Genomic DNA, 21,840 nt, shown 5'->3' on the forward strand with positions numbered 1-21,840 from the left:
AAGAACAGAAGTGCGCTCTGGGCATGGAGGCTCATGCCTGTAATCTCAGCACTTTGGGAGAATGAGATGGGCGGATCATCTGAGGTCAGGAGTTTGAGACCAGCCTGGCCAACATAGTGAAACCCTGTCTCTACTAAAAATACAAAAATTAGCCAGGCATGGTGGTACATGCCTGGGACCCCAGCTTCTCAGGACGCTGAGACAGAAGAATTGTTTGAACCTGGGAGGTGGAGGTTGCAGTGAGCTGAGATCGTGCCACTGTACTCCAGCCTGGGCGACAGAGCGAGATCCATCTCAAAAAAAAGAATAGAGGTGCTGGGGCTGGACACAGTGGTTCACACTTGTAATCCCAGCACTTTAGGAGGCCGAGGTGGGCAGGTCACCTGAGGTCAGGAGATTGAGACCAGCCTGACCAACATGGTGAAACCCCATCTCTACTAAAAATACGAAAAAAAAAAAAAAAATTAGCCGGGCATGTTGGCAGGCACCCTGTAGTCCCAGCTACTGGAGAGGCTGAGGCAGGAGAATCACTTGAACTTGGGAGGTGGAGGTTGCAGTGAGCCGAGATAGCACCACTGCACTCCAGCCTGGGCAACAGAGTGAGACTTTGTCAAAAAAAAAAAAAAAAAAAAAGAATAGGGGTGCTATAAACATTTGTATGCAGGTTTTGTGTGGACATAAGTTTTCAATATCTTTTTAACATTTATTTTTCAGGCCAATTAAAATCATAATTTGTAATAATCTAACCTTTATATGGCTTCTCAAATATAGCTACCTTAAAAATAATAAACACATTCATATAATAAATCCATCCAGAATCAGATACCATTTTATATAAAAGTGTGAACAATGAATCTGCAATTATTTTGTGGAATAAGATAACTTTAGGACAGTTTAGAAGTATTTCATTTAACATTCTTTGAAATTTGAGCAGACCTGTGGTCTGTGGAAGTTGTTTCTTTTACATTGCAAACAGGGAAATTTATAGGTGTTAAATTTGCTATAAAATTTTTCCTTTATTGATTCTTTACTAATAAAACATATTAAAAATTATATGTCTGGAAATCTAAATAGAAGCATTTTCAAATTGAAATAATAAAAACCACACAGTATTAGATAACTAAAACTTGCTCCCTTTATGTGAATACATATCAGATAGGACACATGAAATGCCAGGATATAGGCAATGATGATATTTTCTCTGGATATTTAATCTCTAAACACGTGAACTATATTACATACAGTATAATCCTGTTGAAATATAACTTGTTATTCCAGAGGATTGGGTATGTGTTAGAGAGTCACCTCTGTCCACTGAAAGCTTAAAGCATAGTAACAATTCTACAAAAAAAACCACACCTTTCTATAACACTGTCTTCTATCAAACGACAATTTGATCAAATTAATCTTTGCCTTTAATACTAATATTCTAAATAAGCCTCCTTCTTTGGGGATGAATTAACAAAAATTGCCCCCAGATTGTTACCACCTTACAGAATTTTTACTCTGCTTCCTCACTCTATGTTAGTGACTTGTGTTGATTGGTCCAGGATGGCTCAAGTGTAAATATCTTGACATCAGAAAGATTTAACAATTTTAAGTGGTTTATTGTGTGTCTTAAGCTATCTTATGTCTATGGTTTATTTTATGTCTTAAGTTGCTTTATGTAAAATATTTGAGAAAATAGAGAAGGAGAAGTATCAGTGAGAATGAAGGGTTTAAGAATATCACATAAGTTCAATGTCTTTCCCCTCACCATAGAGATTTTGACCATTTTAGTGTGGGAAAATTAATGAGTCTGCCAGGCGCAATGACTCACGCCTGTAATCCCAGCACTTTGGGAGGCCGAGACGGGCGGATCACGAGGTCAGCAGATCGAAACTATCCTGGCTAACACGGTGAAACCCCGTCTCTACTAAAAATACAAAAAAAATTAGCCCGGCGTGGTGGCGGGCGCCTGTGGTTGCAGCTACTCCGGAGGCTGAGGCAGGAGAATGGCGTGAACCCGGGAGGCGGAGCTTACAGTGAGCCGAGTTCGCCCCACTGCATCCAGCGTCTCAAAAAACAACAACAACAACAACAAAACAAACAAACAAAACAAAACAAAGACAAAAAAAAAAAAAGAATGAAAAGAAAGGAAAATTAATGAGTCTAAAGCTATCTCAGAAAATGATGGGATTTTCTTTCCCGACTTAAAATGTTCTGAGATTTCTCCATTAGAATCCTGCCTCACTGAGAGGTGAGGACTTTTTAACCAATAAGCCTGGAGGTTTTAGGGCTTTAGTTTAGCATAATTCCTGGGAATGTGATTCTCCCTGAAGCAAATCACATGTTATGATGCATTAGATGGGAGCTTCTGTGGTAGACCATGTCCCTTTTAACATTATAACAGGGGAAATCTTCCTTCTACCTCTTTTTTCATACCCCTTCCCTATGTAACAGAGGGCCCCTTAGCTGCCTCTCCTGTTCTAGGATCTCTTTCTGTCCTTTGCTTTTCATCTTTCTCTCTCTTTCTCCATCTCTCTTCCTATCCTTTTGCTCCCATGAAACTATCTGTGCTATGCTCTGTATCCTTCCAGGTTGTGACTCATGTCCCATTTGAAGCTGGAGAAGCAGCAATATAGACTAAGACATGAATTCCCTGGATCTTCATTGGTAGTTCTCTGCATACTTTTTTTTTTTTTGAGACAGAGTCTCGCTCTGTCACCCACGCTGGAGTGCAATGGCGCAATCTCAGCTCACTGCAACCTCTGCCTCCCAGGCTGAAGTGATTCTTCTGCCTCAGCTTCCCGAGTAGCTGCGATTACAGGCATGCGCCACTATGCCCCGCTAATGTTTGTATTTTTAGTAGAGACAGGGTTTCACCATGTTGCCCAGGCTGGTCTTGAACTCCGGACCTCAAATGATTCATCTGCCTCGGCCTCCCAAAATGCTGGGATTACAGATGTGAGCCACTGCGTCTGGCCTCCCTGCATACTCTTAAGTATGCCAATATTAGGTGAGTGGATATATATGTCTCTGGAAAAAGAACATTCTGTGGTCTTACAATGGTTGTTCTTTTCAGTATCCTCCTGACATGGCAAAATAAACTTACCGAGTGCCAAAGATCCTCCAGGAGGAAAGGGATGAAGACCTGGGCTAGGGATCTCCATCCCATTTGAGATTCAACCTAGGTAAAACTTTCTAAAGGGCTAAGATAGCCCTGACTAAGGTCTCCCAAGAAGAGAGAGTCTGGCTCAGTGACAGTTTCAACTGAGCCTCGAGGTTTGTGGGGACAGCTTGTTCTAGATCCTGTGTGTAGCTGTGGTTAGAAGCCCAATTATACCCAGCCACTTTGGCAAAGCTGTCGTGTTTAGGGAACAGTGGCTGATTGTGTGAGTGTAAATCCAATAAGCTGTTGCCTTGGGAGTCCATATGCACAGTGCTACCCTGCTGCCTGCGCAGTGTTCCATAGCAGCAAGGCCAAGCAAGACAAGGACTCACTGAAGCCTGATGGAACCAGTTTTCAACAGTGACATTGTATAGAAGTGATGTTTAAAACCAGAACCTGTTAATGGACTGGTCACATGGACTTCTGAAAGAAGACTACTACCTTTGGACTAAGTTAATTCCCAGGTTTCTGTACAACAGAGAGAATGAAGGTTCCTTAAGAAAGTGAAACCAAATTACCTAGTATATGGAGGAATGGAGGCTTAAGCAAGGAATTGGAAAAATAAAGAGAGATGCCCAAATTTTTCATCCTAAACTGATACAGATCCATACAGATTATATTTAATATGCTAATTCACTATGAATCTCTAAGAGCTGAAGGGTTTGCTAAATTTGTTTGACTACTGAACTGTTTAAAAACTCAATATATCTCAAGAGACTGGATTCCAAGGAACACTTTATAATTATATAGTTATATATTAGTTATAATAGAAAAGTTATAATAGAAAATGATTCTCCAGTGACAGAATTTTAGATACTAGGTCATGACAAAGGAGTAGCACATGGGGAGCAGAGGCCCTTTCCTGGCACCCACCCATATAGTTGTTTGACTATCTCAGCGTAGACTAGTTCCATGGTTCTGTGCTGTTAATCATGTTGCTCTAGTGACTCTAACCCAAGGAGGGCAGAGTGTGCAGTGAGACAGTGCTGAGATGGGATTCCAACTTTCTCCTTAGCTCCATCTATCATTATTAGCCTTTGAATAATGCCCACCACCTGCAATTGCTCATTGGCTACATGAGAGTAGGGATTTCCTGTTTTATTGTCTTATGCATCCTCAGTGTCTAGAACTGTGCCAGACACCATTTAAGTATTCAATAACTATTTGTCAAATGAATGGACTTCTGATCTAACACTGTCCTGGCAAAGACACTAAAAGCCTAACTTAACCATTTCTTTTGTACAGTTTGTACCTTGTGGCTACAGAGATTCAGGAAGTATAAGAACAGTGATGACTTGGAACTACTGACTAGGTTTGGTGGGCCCAGTCCTCAGCAGCAAACAGTAAATAATGTTTTATTTGTAAATCAAGTAAAACTTATCTTTTCTCAGGTTAGATCAACCCAGAATTGGGGTCAGGGGTACAGCCATCTCAAACCACATCAGCTGAATCACCATCTCCCTAGTTCCACATTGCTCAATCTGAGGACAAATTGCAACATATTTAGCAACCTATATGGTGGCATATGTTTTATAAATAAATGTATTTCTATAAATCTGTATATAAATAAAAATTAAAAATATTTCCTTTCTATTCTTTAAACTAAACTATGTATCACGAAACTTTATAGTGTAATGTAGCTTACAAGGCAACATTTTCATCAAATCATTCTAATAATTTTTAAATCATTATCGATTTTTAGAAATTACTGGTATGGTCTTATGTTTGATAAGCTCTCACTAAACTAAATGCTGCTTGTCTCTAAGCTATAGTTGTACGGAGGAAACTGTACTAAATGCGTCCAGTGGCTTCTCCTTGTGTAGATGGTTATCAGGTGTGGGCCCGGGCACATGCCTCAGCAGGAGAGTGATTGAGTGGGGTGCCCATCGTATTTAGAATGCTAATGTTTCTCACGTCATCTGTACCCAGAGAACTTTTGCTTCTGCCCCATCTGCAACACTGTCACCAGCCCAACTTGTTCTGCTACTCCTGCCAACCCTGGACCCCTCCTGAGCAGCAAGTAGGCACTGCGCCTGTCCCAGCTTCCACCTTGGTCTTAGCTCATGCTGCCCAGTCCAGATGCACCAGTCCCAAGTCCCAAAACCGCCCATGCAGTGGCCACTGCATGATGTCATTTGGTGGCATGTGGTCTAACTTAAGCTACTTACCAACCATCAGGGCAGAATTTCCAATTTCAACCTGCAGTAACATCATGCCTGTGTGTACTGGCTGAATATCAGCCATGGCCCCGTCTCTTCTGAGTAGTTCTGCAAATCTCAAGGCCTTCTCTCATATTTATGTTCGAACAAGCCCATGAATGCCGTTTTCTTCTATCTCATGATCGCTACCATTTTTTCTTCTGTTTCTCACCTCCATAAAATGGCTCCCATGTTGATGCATTGATTCCTGGAAGGAGCTTCTGTTTTGCTTTGCCTCTTAACATCACTCAAATGATGCTGCCCTGGCTGATACTCTGTTTCTGAGCTGAAGCAGGAGAAAATCCCCTCCGTTGGCCTGAGTGGCCCATGATCTCCAGCCCAAGGCTGCCTCATGCTCTTTGTGACTTACTCCTTGCTATAATCCAGAGTCTGTGGATGATCACATCAGAAAACAACGTCAGTTTACTGTTGCCTCCCACTGCTCACCATCTTCTGAATTAAGACTGCACATTCTGGCTCTTTGCCCCGGGTAATTTTTTTTCCCAATAACTTGGGAGCTTTGATTCCTAGTGGCTTAGGAGAGTTGTTCTCCACACAGCTGGGCACAAGAAGCAGCCAGTTGAGTGGGACCAAGGCATGAAGGCTGAAAACCTCGCAGGTGAATTGGATCTGCATCCCAGGTTGAGAATCCAGTTTAGGAGTCTCTTTTGAGTCCTAAAGGAAATACTCAATTTCTCCCATCTGTCAGGCCCCTGCTACATCTACCAACATGTGCAATGGGATTAGTTCTTAAGAAATTCATATACAGCTTAGATTGTTGCTCAGAGACTCCTGCCACTCTGTGAACAACCACTCTTATGGATACTGATGCACAATTTCTTTTGGGTTGATCTCATAAGTTGCATTTCCAAAAAAAAAAAAAGAAAGAAAGAAAGAAAGAAAATAATAAGACCTCGACATCATAAGGAAACCACTTTTAGTTGCTCCATTTCCTGGAGCCTACAGCTGGCAAAATGCCTGGGACAAGATGTATTCAATTCAAGGCAAAGCAGAGTTGTTAGAAGAAGCAGATGGCCCACCTAAGGTGAAAAAATTACTTTCTTGTGAGGATAGGCGGGGCAGTTTATTCACCTCTTCCTCTAGGAAGGTGAGAACGTGTGGAGACAAAATAAATAAAACACATTACAAGCTCCTTCCACAGATGCACAGAACAATTGGTGCTGAACATGGCTGCAGGAGGCATCTTCCAGCCTCCAGGAGGGCTGTAGGAGCTTGTCATGCATGCATTAAAGTGTCCCCAGAACTCGAAAACTATTCCATCAGAGGAGCTAGTAAGAACCAACGAGTCACTGACAACAGCAACCATCAGTAATCATCTCTGAGAGCTGGTAATGAACAGCAACAAAGATTGGGGATAGTTCAGCTACTTGGGAGGCTGAGGCAGGAGAATGGCGTGAACCCGGGAGGCGGAGCTTGCAGTGAGCTGAGATCCGGCCACTGCACTCCAGCCTGGGCGACAGAGCGAGACTCCGTCTCAAAAAAAAAAAAAAAAAAAAAAAAAGGTTGGGGATAGTTAAGATGAGCCAGGTAAAAAGGGTCAGGAAAATGACTGAATAGATTACAAGGCAGCAGGAACTGTGATCCATCTGAAGAAAAAGGGGAATCGTGTGAGTGGAGGTGTGGCAGCTAGATAATCTGCACATATTGAGGTAAGGGGAGGCCAGGCAGTGAGAATTTGTTGTGATTCTCTAACACTTTCCAGAGGAGAGAGACACGTTTCTTGGTAGCTACTCCTGTTCAGATAATCTAGAAAGTACATTTCATTCAGAAGTCTTCTCCAGTATCTGGATGCTGCACCCCTTAAGGTTATGAAATGTTTTTGCTCTGAATCCTTGTTCACAAGCAACATTCTGATCATGAATTTGGTCTCCCAGGTACCTTGATAATGGGCAGAATGTGTCCAAGATTGAGGAAACAAGTTTGGAGATCCTTGGAAAGACTTATTCTGTATTAAATGTGGGTTTTATTTGAGAGTTTGGTTAGCACAGGTCAGTTTCAACCTAATCACCCAGCAACACAGACAAAATCCTCTCTTGGGACCTGCATGGCTGAGGGTCAGACCCCAGAACACTATGGCCACTCCTCTGTATTGCCATCCTGTGAGGCTCCACGGAGCAGCCTGGGCCTTCTTCCCTGACATTTGTGTCTGTTTAAATTTCACACAGTCAGTCCAGAAAGTCATCTCCCCACCAGTTTCTTTAAAATCAACAGAGGCTACTTCTAAGTAATGTTTTCTGTAATGCATCCTGGAGTCTCATAGCCCTGAACCTTAGGAAACGAGTTGCATCTCACACTCTGTAAGCATATACCCAAGTAGCAAACTTTCAGCTTCCTGCAGTGGTCCCTGCTGTCTTCTTTATCCTGATGAGGTGAGTCTTGGTGAGGCCACATGGTGACATACAGGGGATCCTTAAGCAAGGAGTGGGAAAGGAAAGGTTATGCTGCCACGCACAGCTCCAACCCCGAGTCCTCAGGCCCCATGATCATGTCCTTTGAATGGGGGGTGGCTTGGGTTAAATGAAGAAAGGGGTGGGTGTTCTCATCTACAAGAGCAGAACTAGAAGGGTGCTTCTTGTCAGCTGTGTTCACAGCAGCTGTGGCTGGGTGCACAGCTTTCCCCATTTTTCCACTGTTGAAAAGAGTGTGTGCTTGTGTGGCTGGTGCTGGCATTCTCATCCCTGACTCTTGTAAAGGTGCCACATCATCACTTCAAGCACTCTCTCTTAGTTTTCTCCTCCCTAGCGTGTGAATAGTTGACATTGTGCACTCCTTGGTGGGCACTACGCACTTGCTTGCTATAGGACACTTATTCACTGGTATTTTGGTAGCAAGTAGATTTTGCCTGTTTCCAGAATAAGAGGGAAGCAGCAATGACCCAGCTCTGGAAATTATCTACCAGGTTCACATTCCATATATTGCCCTATATCCCTTGAAAACAGCAAATTTATGTGCAAAATAAAAACATGAATATCGCATATTAATTTCTTCTTCCCCCTGTTTGGAGAGTTGGCAGAAGGACTAATAAAGATGACTAGTGTGAATAGTCTCTCAAAATAGTCATTTCATAAATTGAATAGGAGATGCATTCACTGCAGCTGAGATTTATGAAGGTTCGGTGAGGTGGCAAAACAGGGTTTGCAATTCAGGATTTTATTGCCCTTAGGGGCTGTGGCTAATCTGTTGTGAAGCAAGGTTTCAGTTGGGTAAAGATTGAGTAACTAGAACAGAGATGCATTGTGTAACCCCTGTTTCCTTTTTATTTCTTGCAGACCAGTGAATATCCTAAGTCCCAAACTGTATGCCAGCTTAGTAGATTTAATTTTTGAGTGTTTTGTATCATGACAGCTCAGCATTTCTTGCAAAAAGTGGCCATAGATAACCATGGCCATTATATCAGTCTCTGTGCTGATGCTGAATTTGTCTGACACTCACACAAGGGCCTCTAAATAACCTTTTCTTTAAAGGGAAAGAGAATCGGCATTTACCAATTACTTATTCTGTCGCCAAATGACCTTTATTTCTCATGGCAAATCTGTGACATTGGTATTACAGATATTTCACCTATCCTTGTTCTGGATAGGATTGAGGCTCAGAGAAATTAAATAGCTTGCTCAAGTTACTTAATTAAGAACCTTAGAAGCCTAAAACAAACATGATCTCTTCTGGTCAGTTTTATACAGGAGAAGTGAGGTTTCAGGATAAACCAGGCCTTTCTGCCTCAAATCTATTGCTCCTTCCACTGTGCTGTGTGGCTGCATGCACACCAGGAGTTGGAGAAATGCCATAGGGTTTTAAAGCACCACCAATAAAATCATGCGAAAGAAAACATATTTTGAAAAAAAAGGTTGATTGTCATATTGAAGCGCCCCACCGGCAAGTCTCTAGGAGGCCCCAGTAAGAGCAGCGTGTGTGTCCTGGGGTGTTTTGAGTACCTAGGAGGGCAGGGGACAGCAGTCTCCCCTCCCGCAGTGTAGATGAGCCGGGCAGGGATAGCAGCAATGCTGCCCCCGAAGTCATCTGCCATCTTCCAGTCAGTGGCCATAACGTTTTCCTAGTAATCTGAGTGTCATCTCTTACAATGTCTTATCCTGCTGAAAGCCTCTTTATTTAAACATTTGCCAATTGGAAGGGATTATGTCCCGACAACGACTTCCTCATTTCCATGCTCACTCACAGCTCAGACGCCTGTGCAGGGATCCTGTCTGCCATAAGAGCCTCCCAAACGATGCTCCCCGCTGCCAGCCACTCCTTGCGCCCATCTTGTGGCTGCTAGATATATCGTCCTACAGCACAGCTCTGATGATCTCATACCTCTGTTCAAAAGGAAGGAAGTTTCCAAATTTCAAAGTCCAGTGCCAGTCGTGGTGGCGCGCCTGTGGTCCAGGTGACTGAGGAGGCTGCGGTGGGAGGATCGCTTAAGCCCAGGAGCTGCAGGCTGCAGGGATCTATGATTGCGTCACTGCACTCCAGTCTGGGCAACAGAGTGGGACCCCATCTCTTAAAAATAATCAAAATAAATTATTTTAATTGTAAAAGTCTGAAACCAAATTTCAAAGTCAAACCTAGAAAGCGTCTAGTGCCATCCCCAGGCTCCTGGAGCCCTCTCCCTTAGTGTGACGGCCTAGGACTAGAGTTCTTGCTTTGTTTTTGGAAGCCATTTCCTCAGAGTGATGGTTTCTGAGGAACCATCAGCTTCAAGAGTTCTGCTTTATAAGATTATACACATAAGAAGAAAATATAAATAGCCTAGAACTCTCCAGATTTCATCACATCATCACACCCCCCCACACACACAATCACATCATCACACACACACACCAGACCACACACACAATCACATCATCACACACAACACACAAAATCACATCATCACACGCAACACACACACACACACACACACACACCCCTCCCCACACACACACAGAGCCTATGTCTTTTTCCATTTAGTTGTTATCTAGCGCCACCTGGTGTTAAAACTAAACAGCACCTCCGGAGAAAAAACAATCTACAGGCATGTTTTATCCCAAATTGAGAATCTTTAGCACTGGAAGGAACTTTAGCGATCATTTAGACAGGTGCCTCATTTTATAGACTAGGAATATATGCAGAATTTAGAAACAGAATTGAATCCATAGTTCTTGAATTCCAGGCTCCTCAATTTTCCAGCATGCCCCAGTTGCCTCCTTAGCCTCCAAAGGAATTGGGCTAGAGTGATACCACCTTTGGAAAAAGACAAAAAAAGAATACTAGCATTTAATGATCCTTTATTATAAGCCAGTTATTGTGCTAAATGCATTTACAAACATGACCTCATGATCTCATCTGTTCTTCATAACTAGTCTCCCTCCCCTCCCTCCCCTCCCCTCCCTCCCTCCTTCCCTCCTTCCCTCCTTCCTTCCTTCCTTTTTATCAGAGAGGAGGTCTTGCTCTGTCATCCAGGCTGGAGTGCTATGGTATGATCAGAGCTCACTGCAGCCTTCAACTCCTGGGCTCAAGCCTTGATCCTCCCACCACTTCAGCCCCTCAAGTAGCTGGGACTACAGGTGTGAGCCACTGCAGTAAGATGATCTTATTCTTGTTCCACAGATGAACAAAGTAAAATTTAGAGACCTGCAACATACCTTGGACCTGCAAATACTTTTACGTCTGTGTTTCTATAAGGACCTGTTCATTCCGGTTGTCTCAGTGGTCAGTGTGGATTGCCACATGAATAATTTGGTGGTGGCTTAAAAAACAAATATTTACTTCTTGCTCATGTTTCATGAGAGCTGCAGGTTGACTGTGGGTCAGCTGTAAGTCTGATGGGCTCAACTTGGCTGGATGAGTAATTTGGTGGTGGCAATTGGTATAGACCCTGAAATATAAAAGATAATGAGGAGCTCAATAAGGTCATATTGTATTATTTGTTCACAATTATTCAGTCCTTCCTTGCCTTTGCCATACTTCTGTGCAGACAGAATACATTGCCCTCCCTGCATTGACCTTGGACTTGGCCACTTCCTTTGGTTAATAAAATGTGTGTGGACTTGATATTTGCTGCCTGAGCAGAAGCTTTCAGTGGTGTGGTTTGGTGAGACCTACTTCAGCCTTGAACTCCCCCGTGAGAACAGCACACCTTAGAGAGTTGCTCTTCCTTCAGTCCTGGCTCCGGAAGAAGACAATACTTGTGGCTGAGTCGAATCCAGCAGAGCTGAGCCCAACAGAGTCACAGTTGACCCACAGTCAACCTGCAGCTTTCATGAAACGTAAGCAAGAAATAAATAGTTTGTAAAGCCATTGAGAATTTGGTGTTGTTTGTTGCTGCACCAAAAGCTGACCAGTACGGAGTTTGAACACAAGTCTGGTTGACTCCAAAACCTTTTTAGAAACTCTCTGTGAAAATGGACACTACTTCCAGGATGATGTCTAATATGGTTTGGCTCTGTTATCCCCACCCAAATCTCATGTCAAATTGTATTCTTCGGTGTTGCAGGAGGAGTCAGGTGGGAAGTGATTGGATCACCGGGGGGTTGACTTCCCCTTTGCTGTTCTTGTGATAGTGAGTTCTCATGAGATCTGGTTGTTTAAAAGCGTGTAGTACTTCCGCCTTCACTCTCTTTTTTCTTCTCTGGCCATATAAGACATGCCTGCTTCCCCTTCACCTTCTGCCATGATTGTAAGTTTCCTGAGGCCTCCCAGTCATGCTTCCTGTATAGTCTGTGGAGCTGTGACTCAATCAAACCTCTTTTCTTAATAAATTTCCCAGTCCTAGGTAGCTCCTTGTAGCGATTCGAGAACAGACTAATACAGTATCTAATTTAACTAATCTGAGAATCTACTAGTGTTAGTAGTTGCTGAGGCTCTTACCTCCTTCAAGGCTTTGCTGAATTCCACTCTCTCACTGATACTTATCCTGAGCACCTAATTTAATTCTGCCACCTACTTCTCCAGCTCTACCTCTTCTGTCTTTTTTTTTTTTTTCTGTTCATAAGTTTATTGTCTTTATCTGAAAAATCCTCATATAAAACTGTTTGGTTTAGCTCTCGGCAGCCCGTTCCTGAGCTCTGAGGGAGCTTGCCTTCTTTTGAGCTACCCAATCTTTCTTCTGAGCAAGGGACATTTTGGGGCGGTTCCACCTCTTCTTTTTAATTTCTTTCTTGTGCTTTTTTTCAGAGACTGGATTCTCTTGTATAGCAGCATGAACTTTCTTTTATACCTCCTCCATCATGTCTGCAGTTACGCTGTTCTTTATGCATTGAGAGAACTAAGCATCTTCATCTTCTTCCATTAAGTGGCACATGTCATCTGCAACACTCTGGCCCATGATGCGCTTCCGGTGTACTTCTGCATTAAATTTCTTGCTTTCAGAATCATAACCAAGGAATTGTTTGGTACCGTGAGGGATAGACAAACCTCCATCCATAGCTCCCTTCAGGGTGCCAAAAACTTTATAGCCAGTGGTATTCTGGCAAGGCCTGCATCCAAATAGCAGGTAAAGGCACCTGACTGATCATCAATGCTTTCCACCTTGTATTCATCGCCAGTCACCTCCACTTGGCTTTCATAGATCTTGTCCATGAGAAGCCTGCGGGCCAGCAGCAGGCCAGTACAATAGGCTGCAGCATAATTTGTCAGGCCAACCTTCACACCATACTTCGGCAATTCGTGTGCATATGCTGAGCAGACTATCATATTCCCCTCTGTACGGGCATAAGCAATCTGACAAATGATAGCTCTATCATCCTGTATTTGGGTGTGTTGTATGTATTTTTATACTGTATCACCAAGCATTTCTGAGCATAGTAATCGTTTTACCCTCTCGTCATCTTCTAAATTTCACTTGGTATCTCTTAAACTAGGCCTTATTCTTAACAAGTATGATAAACCCCATCCTGCAGAACAGAGACCACGTCCATGGCTCGACAGAGACCTGCAGGCCTGGTACTAGTGGGGGACAAGGGCCTTCTTCTGTACTTTTGATTCCCTTTACCTTGACCTACTTTTTTCTCCTTTTGAAAGCACCTATTGGCCCGGCGCGGTGGCTCATGCCTGTAATCCCAGCACTTTGGGAGGCCGAGGCGGGCAGATCACGAGGTCAGGAGATCAAGACCATCCTGGTGAACACGGTGAAACCCCGTCTCTACTAAAAATACAAAAAAAAAAAAAAAAAAAAAATTAGCTGGGTGTGGTGGCAGGCGCCTGTAGTCCCAGCTTCTAGGGAGGCTGAGGCAGGAGAACTCGGGAGGTGGGGGAGATTGCAGTGAGCCAGGATCGCGCCACTGCACTCCAGCCCGGGCGACAGAGCGAGACTCCATCTCAAAAAAAAAAGAAAGCAACTATTGCCTTCTAAAATACTCTACAATGCACTTACTTATCATGTTTTTAGTTTAAATGTCTCCCTTGCTGAATTTTAAGAGGGAAAGGGTCTTGCATGTTTTGTTTACTGCAATACTTTAAACAATGCTTGGCACATAGAAGGGGCTGAAAAATATTTATTTAATAAATGAAAACACGTCTGAAAGAATGGCAGCTGTTGTATTTTGGTAACATGACCAGTAGAGGTCACAGATGAGTTCTTTAATTATCTTGGAGCTACAACTACTATGTCTGTGTATGCAAGGATCTATTCATTCTAGATGTCTCGGTGATCAGTGTGGATTACTACACGAACAATTTGGTGGTAGTGATTAGCGTCGATCATGAAAACTGCTGAAAGGTACACATTAATGATGCGTCAGATTGGCTTCCCCTTCATATATGACCTAGTCTTGGGAGCCAAGCAGAGAAAAAAAAAAAAAGAAAAGCAAATAGAGAATAGGATGCAAGTTAGGGCAGAAAGTGTTGGCTTCAAAGCTATGTCTGTCTGTATAAATTGCTTGGACATGGAAGTTAAATTTAAATAATCAGAGAAGATAGTAAAATGTTTATTTTCAATCACAAGCTATTTGTTTAGATTAATAATACCTCCTCCCCAAAGTCTGCGTGAGTGCGTGAGCTGGGGCAGCACAGGAGTATATACTGATAAAGCCTGTTAATACCAGGACACTTGACTGGCTTTTTCCTCTTCCCTTTTACCACAAAAAAACAGCAAACCACAAATCACAAGCCATGATTCGGCCTGAGTGTGGTTTATTCTCTCTGGCTTGATTGCTCATGCCTAACTGTCACAGTACGTAACCACAGATATGGAGGTATAAAGAAATGATGACTCTGGATCAGAAGCGAATACTTTCCTTTTGATTGCATATGGATTTTGATAGATTGATTAGTTCAAGGGTAAACATTTGAGAAGGAAGTAAATGTACTTTATTGATTGTCCCCCACGCATCAGGCACTGTGATAGCTACTTTCCCATGTCATCTCACTCCCTGAAGTGAACAGTGTCAAAGATAGCATCTAGAACTTAGTAGAAGCTCAGTAAATTGTCAAATGAGTCAGTGAACAGTAAATGACTCTTAGGAAGAAGCATCTGTTTCTCTGTTTTGGTTTGGTTTGTTTGAGCCGGGGCTGATTTGTTATATTTTTTATGCTTATGTTTAGTGTTTTTTATTCATTACAGGCATCCATCTCCTGGGTCTGAAAAGTAAATAGAATGTGCTCCCTGTCACGAGACCCCGAAGGGTGGGCCTGGATGGAGAGCTAGGATAAGGAGATGCTAATTCTGGTCCTGCTCTGAAAATGAACCATTCCCTTTGATTATATATGATAAATCATTACATAATTCCTACCTTTTCTACTTCACAACATGTAGTGAGATAAATGTAAGATGCCATATTTGGAAGGTTATTGAGTTTTTAAATGGGAAAGTTAGTCAATAAATGGGAATTTAATGAAAAGTTTTGCATGAGGCCCATTGTGGGGGAAGTAAGACTAAAGCACAAACTCTACCCTGTATCACACATTGCTAGCCTTGTATAAATGCATGGATGAACAAAACAGAACAATGATCTCAAAATCGCACACTACTTGCTCGATGCTGCCTTAATGGAGGATGTGGATTTCCAGACTGAGGATCTCCATTGTGTGGGAATATCAGAGATAATGTTTTTTTTTGAGCTTGGGGTTGGTAAAGGGCCAGAGACCTTAGTTCTTACACTATTCTGAGGCATGTCGCCAGATAAATGCAGGGGTAGATTCTCTTATGGGATGATGTAGAAAAAGAATATGCCAACTTTTCAAAAATGTCTTTAGTATGGGGCGGGTAGGGTGGGAGGATGTGGAAGATCACTGTTGGAAGACTTTCCTCTAAAAGTTTATGGAAGTTCATTCTTGCACTAACAGAAGTAAAATAGGATTTTTTTTCTTCCTCTCTTTTTCTTTTCTTCCTCTCCTTTTTCTTTTCTTCCTCGATAGCACGTAGAACTTTCGTTGGCTGTCAGACACGTAGTATATAAATTGCAGGCATGATCATCACACAGAATGTAAATATGCCAAGTGCACATGAACAAATTAGAGGTTTCTTAGTCAAATCCAAGCAAATATGTACCTGATAATGACTTTGGCCGAAACATGTTTTTACATTTTATAGTATGTTCACATTTGCCAGTGGTTAGCAAAGATTAAGCTTGCCAGACTTTAATATGGCACAAATGCCATGTTCAAGGCAAAGTCAGTGGACTATTACAGGATCTGGCAAATCAAAAACATTATCAACAGCTGTGGTTTCCAAAGGTTTTGTGAGACTGGAATAATCAAGTTGTGTGCATTTTAAGTGGTCATTAATTTTCCCGGTGCTTTTTAAAAATATAACTTATGATCATGAGTAGCTTCACATGGTGTAATAGTTATAATCAACTTTTGGTTAGGTGTGATAATGGCCAGAAGGCAAAAATTAATTAAGTCCCTAATTATTTAATTAAGGATTTATAGAGTGGCTTCTATATTCAGGGTCATGTATTTTGTACTAATTGTAGCCACTCACTTCACATCCCTTCCCATCCTTACTTTTACCAGAATTGTAATAAGTGTTCATTCGAATTTCACTGATTTCCATTGATCCTTACTGGTGGACACATCTTTGGATTATCCTTCAAAGGAAGGATAATGAAGAAAAACAGTGATTCTATATTGCTAAACAAGAGACCTTTGTATAGTGAAATTTAGTAGTATGATTCTATCTGATGCTAAAAACCATTTGAAAAGGGACAGAAGATTAACATTTTGTCTAATCTAGTAACTTGAATTGATAAAGTTTTATCATGACTATGACCATATATGATACCAATCATTATCAGTATCTTGGCTTTTCATTTAATATTTTAATTGCTATAATTATAACCCTGGACAATTAAAAATTACCTTTTCAATAAAGCTGGAAACAAAAGGAAAAAATTGCCTGTCAAAGATTATCTAAACTCACATTTTCTCTGTAGGGTCTTGGAATTTACTGTTTTATAAAAAGCAGTCTCCAAGGATTATGTTTTCTCTTTGGATGGGTGTTTCAGCTACGCTGAAGGAGACTTCAGTGATTCATGATTCACCTGTTTTTCTCCATAATATAATTGCGAAGAAACTGCTATGAACCTCATGACATTGAACTGGCTAAGAAAAAAAAAATCTTAACTATTAATATACTAAGTGTACATTTTCTTTAAAAAGTGACTTTGTTAGTTTCAAATATTTTTAATAACACACTTAATGCTTACAGAGTTGATTTATCACCAACAATGTTGCTTAGTAAATGTCTTTTGAAGATGTTTTTAATGCAAAGATAAGGCTTCATCTAAGATATACAAATCTAAGTTCATACATGAACTATATCTTCAAGTCATTATTGTTTTTCTAGAGGCCAAAAACTTAGTTGGCCCTATAGATAATTTTATTGAAATGAAACAATGTTATCAAGAAAAATGCTTTACCATTTCAGTACTTTATCCAGTCTTCCCTAATCAGTTTAGCACATTCACTTGCATGGTTGATAAAGAAAGCGTTTGCTAAAAAAGTTAAAATAAAGGTAATCTGAAGAAATTATTCTAAATTTGAAATTTAGTTTAAATGATTAATAATAAGAAAACCTTATATTTGTAACCTTATTGTGAATAAAATACTTTCATATAGTATAATTCTCTTTTTTTTTTTTTTGGTCTTTTATCTCTTTTATTTTCAATTTTTTAAAAAATTTTTTCCTTATAGCATTTCCCTGTGACTGTAATACCTCCAATGGAACCTGTCTTAGTCCATTTTCTGGTGCCACATCAGAGTATTACAGACTGGGTAATTTATAAAGAAAAGATGTTTATTTGGCTTATGGTTCTGGAGTCAGGGAAGTCCAAAGGCATAGTACTAGTATCTGCTCAGCCATTGAGGAGGGCCTCCTTGTTGTGTCATCCCATGGCAGAAAGCAGAAGGGCAAGTGACAAATGCAAGAGACAGAGAAAGAATAGAAAATACTTACTCTTTCATCAGGAGCACACTCCTGTGATAAGTAACCCACTCCCACAATAACAGCATAAATCTACTCACGAAGGCAGAGCCTTCAGGACCTGATTATCTCTCAAAGGTGCCTCTGGTCAATACTGTTATGATAGCAATTAAATTTTAACATGATTTTGGAGGGGACAGTCAAATCATATCAGAACCTTAACATACAGCTCATATTGAGGGTTTTTAGGGAAAAACTTGAGCAGACCACAAAAACTTCAGATACATAAGGACAACATACACGCCTTATTTAGCCATGCTCTGTGGGGCTTCATACTATTATCATTCAGCTATTTGGATTAGTCTAATTTCTTAACAAAATAGAAATTGTATTTATTCTCAAAATGGCAAAACTGATATAAGAATTTACAAGGCAACAATTCAGCCTATTACAAATAGATAATTCCATTGTGTGTCAACATGTCACTTAGAAATAAAAAATATTATAAGCTGTTTCTTCTAACCCACAGTAGCCTTATTAAAAGTAGATGATATAAACCTTGGATATGTCAGGCCAGGATGTGTTTGATTGGCGCAGATCATTGCTCAACTGATGTAGGACTACCTTCTGGACCATACAATATGCAAGGCCATTTTCTACTATACTGTGCTTAAGAAACGTGTGAAGCTAGGCTGGGTGCAATGGCTCATGCCTGTAATCCCAGCACTTTGGGAGGCCAAGGTTGGTAGATCTCCTGAGGTCAGGAGTTAGTGATCAGCCTGGTCAACATGGTGAAACTCCGTCTCTACTAAAAATACAAAAATTAGCTGGGCATGGTGGCATGGGCCTGTAATCACAGCTACTCGGGAGGCTGAGACAGGAGAATTGCTTGAACCCAGGAGACAGAGGTTGCAGCGAGCCAAGATCACGCCAGCCTGGGTGAAAGAGCAAGACTTCATCTCAAAATAACTAAAATAAAATAAAATAAAATAATAAAAAAATAAAATAAAATAAAGTGTGAAGCCCATCATGTTGAATGACTTTGTAAACCAAAGCACAACAAGATGCTATATAGAAATTGTCAGTCATCATCTATTTCTGCTAACTTTCCAAGTTCCTATGCCAATTGTCAGGAAAAAGATTGCATATACACTTTATGACTTCTTAAAGACAAGAATATGCTGGTGTGGAAATACTTTCACAGTTCTGTAACATCACTGGAAAAATTTAAGGCTGAGTAATCCATAAGTAAAAGCACATTTTCACAGGGCAAAAGAGACAGAGTTACCAGTAAGTTGTCAATTTCATGACCACCATTTTGCCTTTTTAATTTGGTTTTAGGACATTCTTTTCATTTTCCAAGGCTTCACATTACTAATTAGGGGGATTTTGCCATAAATTCAGAAGGCAAAGCTGTTCAAAAAGATCACTGTATGCTTTTCTTGAGTTTGATTCAACAGCAAGGAATTTTCTGGTCGTTTTAATTGATAGCTGGCTTTCCAGTAGTTTTCCAGTGCAGTAAACCTAATTCACCCCACTTATTTTCAAAGATATCCACTGTGTGTCTCTCACACGTATACTGGATCTCTTCCTGTTTTCCCTAGGGTGGAGGTATGATGGACTACTGTATTTCCAGGCCTATAGTTCTTTGTGCTGTTAGAGCTCTGCATTCTTTTAGTCCACTGGCCAGGGCCCAATGAGACTCTCTGATCAGCATGAGGGCTGGATTCTGAACATTCGTTCCTGACACCAGAATGCCTCATCAATCTTTTATCCAGTGGGAGCCTTGCCAGTGCCAATTTACTCATGGAATAATATTAGCTCATTTCTTCTATTCTTGCCTACTGCATTCTTCTCCCTCTCCTGCTCCCATGTCTCCAGGGACATAAGAGGGTGTTTCACTGATTGCTATAATGATAGTAATAGGTGATATTTATTGGGCACTTACAATGGGCCAGACAATCCAAGAACTCCACACATCGAGCAAGAATGCTTCCTTAGGCCTAGCTGTCAACACTCCCACTGTCACTTCCGTGCCATCATGCCCATGCCATGGGGGGCTGACGCCCCAAGCTAACAGTTCTCCTGGGGTAAGTGTGCCAGATTTCACAAGTAAAAATATAGGAAGTCCAGTTACATTTGAATTTCAGAGAAACGGTGAAAAAAATGTATATCCCAAATATTGCATGACACAGTTATACTAAAAATTATTTATTGTTTACTTGAAATTCAAATGTAACTGGGCTTCCTGTTGTTTACTTGGCAGCCCTGTTTGGTAGCCTGTCTGTACTACAACTGTGGAAGTGAGCCACAAACCCCAACGTGCCCAGGTTTCTCCTCATTCATCCGGATGTTTGAGATTGGGTCCCAGAAAATGAAGCAGAGAAAAAAACCACTGGTGTCTGATTTCCTCTTCTCCTCCCCTCCCCGACTTCTTGCACTTTCAACTCCGTCCACTGCATGTCCACATCCCTACTCCAGGTGTAAGTATATGTGGATGCACAGTGTACATAAAATCTGTGATCTAGTCAGCAGGTCCTATTTATTTTTATTTTATTGAGACGGGGTCTTGCTTTGTTGCCCAGGCTGGAGTGTGGTGGCACGATCACGGCTCAATGCAGCCTCAACTGCCTGGGCTCAAGCGATCCTCCCACCCCAGCCTCTCAAGTAGCTGGGAGTACATGTGTGCTCCTCCACACCCAGCTAACTTTTAAAAAATTAGTACTCGTGGAGATAAGGTCTCGCTGTGTTTCCCACGCTGGTCTTGAACTCCTGGGCTCAAGCAGTCCTCCTGCCTGGGCCTCCTAAAGTGCTGAGATTACAGATGTGAGGCACCTCACCTGGCGTCAAGAATTATTATCTTGCTGTTGATTTGGAAAGCTTATTTGGATGTCAGAAACTAAATATTAACTCTTTAAATAACTTTGCATTCCTGATGCCTTACTTTGATCTCTCCCTGCTACCCTTGCAGATCAATGGCTCTCTGGCTAGTAAGATATCAAGAAATGCAAAAGAGAAATGCATACTGATGTAATTGTGAGGAGGAGGATTTTGCAAATTAAATTATATGAATTTTTTAGCGTTGTCTGTCTTTCCCCCTTTTTACCACCCTAATCCAGAATTTAATCTTTATGAGCATATAGACGCTAATGTGGGAATGCTAAAACAGTGCCAGGCCCTGCCTGGTAAAAATCTGTTGAACGACTTTTCCAGTGAGGAAAATGAGACTTAGGAAGTTAGTTTGCCCCATTTGCACAGCAGAGCTGGGCTTCACATGTTGATCTGACTAATTCGTGAGCCCTAGCACATCACTGCCATGTATTTCTGCCTATCTGCTGTCTAGCAGTTCATACAGTTTCTGTGTGGTTTGATTTTCCTCTTGAAATTTGGTTTCAATGTGGAAAAATCAAAAACAAGAAATGCGTTTCTTCTTTAGCTCAACAAAAGGGACTTTTCAACACTAACAACAAAAGGTAAAGGAAAAACTGAAGAAAAACAAAAAGAATCTCAAAAGCATAGAACCATCATGTGTATAAAGTACTGCTTTCTAATCGTATGATGACCAAAGGTCTTTTTATTCTGCCTCCTGTCTGAGAGTCCAATGCGAATGCCATGATCTTGAGATAATAATTTCTTGCATAGGGCCACATATAGCCTATGGGAAGAGGCACCTTTTGCTGGTCAGACACGGTGCAGCTCCATGGCACACAGCCTGGTAGGAGGAGCGCAGACTGAATCTTAGCTGCACTTGCTGCCCTGGCCAGGCACCCTCATGGACTGGACAGCCAACACCTCCAACACCTCTATGGGTAACGGCCTTTTCTTGGCATATCTGGCCATTGGACCAGAGGTAGCTGTTAAAAAGTGGGAAAGTTTTCCTTTCCTCCTGGGTCCTTGTCTGTTTTCTACCACCCGCTCTCTGGGCATCTTGTCCCCTCCCTCCCAACTTGTGCTGTTTTATCGTCCATCAGATCTTCTTCCAGGAAAATTACCCCATTTCCATTTATGTCCCCACGTCCAACCTGAGCAGGCAGGCAAACACAACTCCCTCAGCTTCCTAAGGCCCTCTCACTCATGCCTGCTTTCATCTTTCTAGCTTCCCACTGATTTCCAGGGCAAGTAGCTAATGC

General features: G+C 41.6%; 1 protein-coding gene and 1 pseudogene across 1 annotated transcript in view; both read right to left on the reverse strand.

The window, feature by feature from the left end:
• SCRG1 (stimulator of chondrogenesis 1) overlaps nucleotides 1–21,840 on the reverse strand; it is a 136,006-nt gene that overhangs the window by 18,829 nt on the left and 95,337 nt on the right. The gene's annotated exons all lie outside the window — the stretch shown is intronic.
• LOC102131531 (large ribosomal subunit protein uL18 pseudogene) lies at nucleotides 12,310–13,580 on the reverse strand (annotated as a pseudogene).

This window comes from Macaca fascicularis, chromosome 5 (genome assembly GCF_037993035.2).
Source record: "Macaca fascicularis isolate 582-1 chromosome 5, T2T-MFA8v1.1".
NCBI classification, from domain to species: Eukaryota; Metazoa; Chordata; class Mammalia; order Primates; family Cercopithecidae; genus Macaca; species Macaca fascicularis.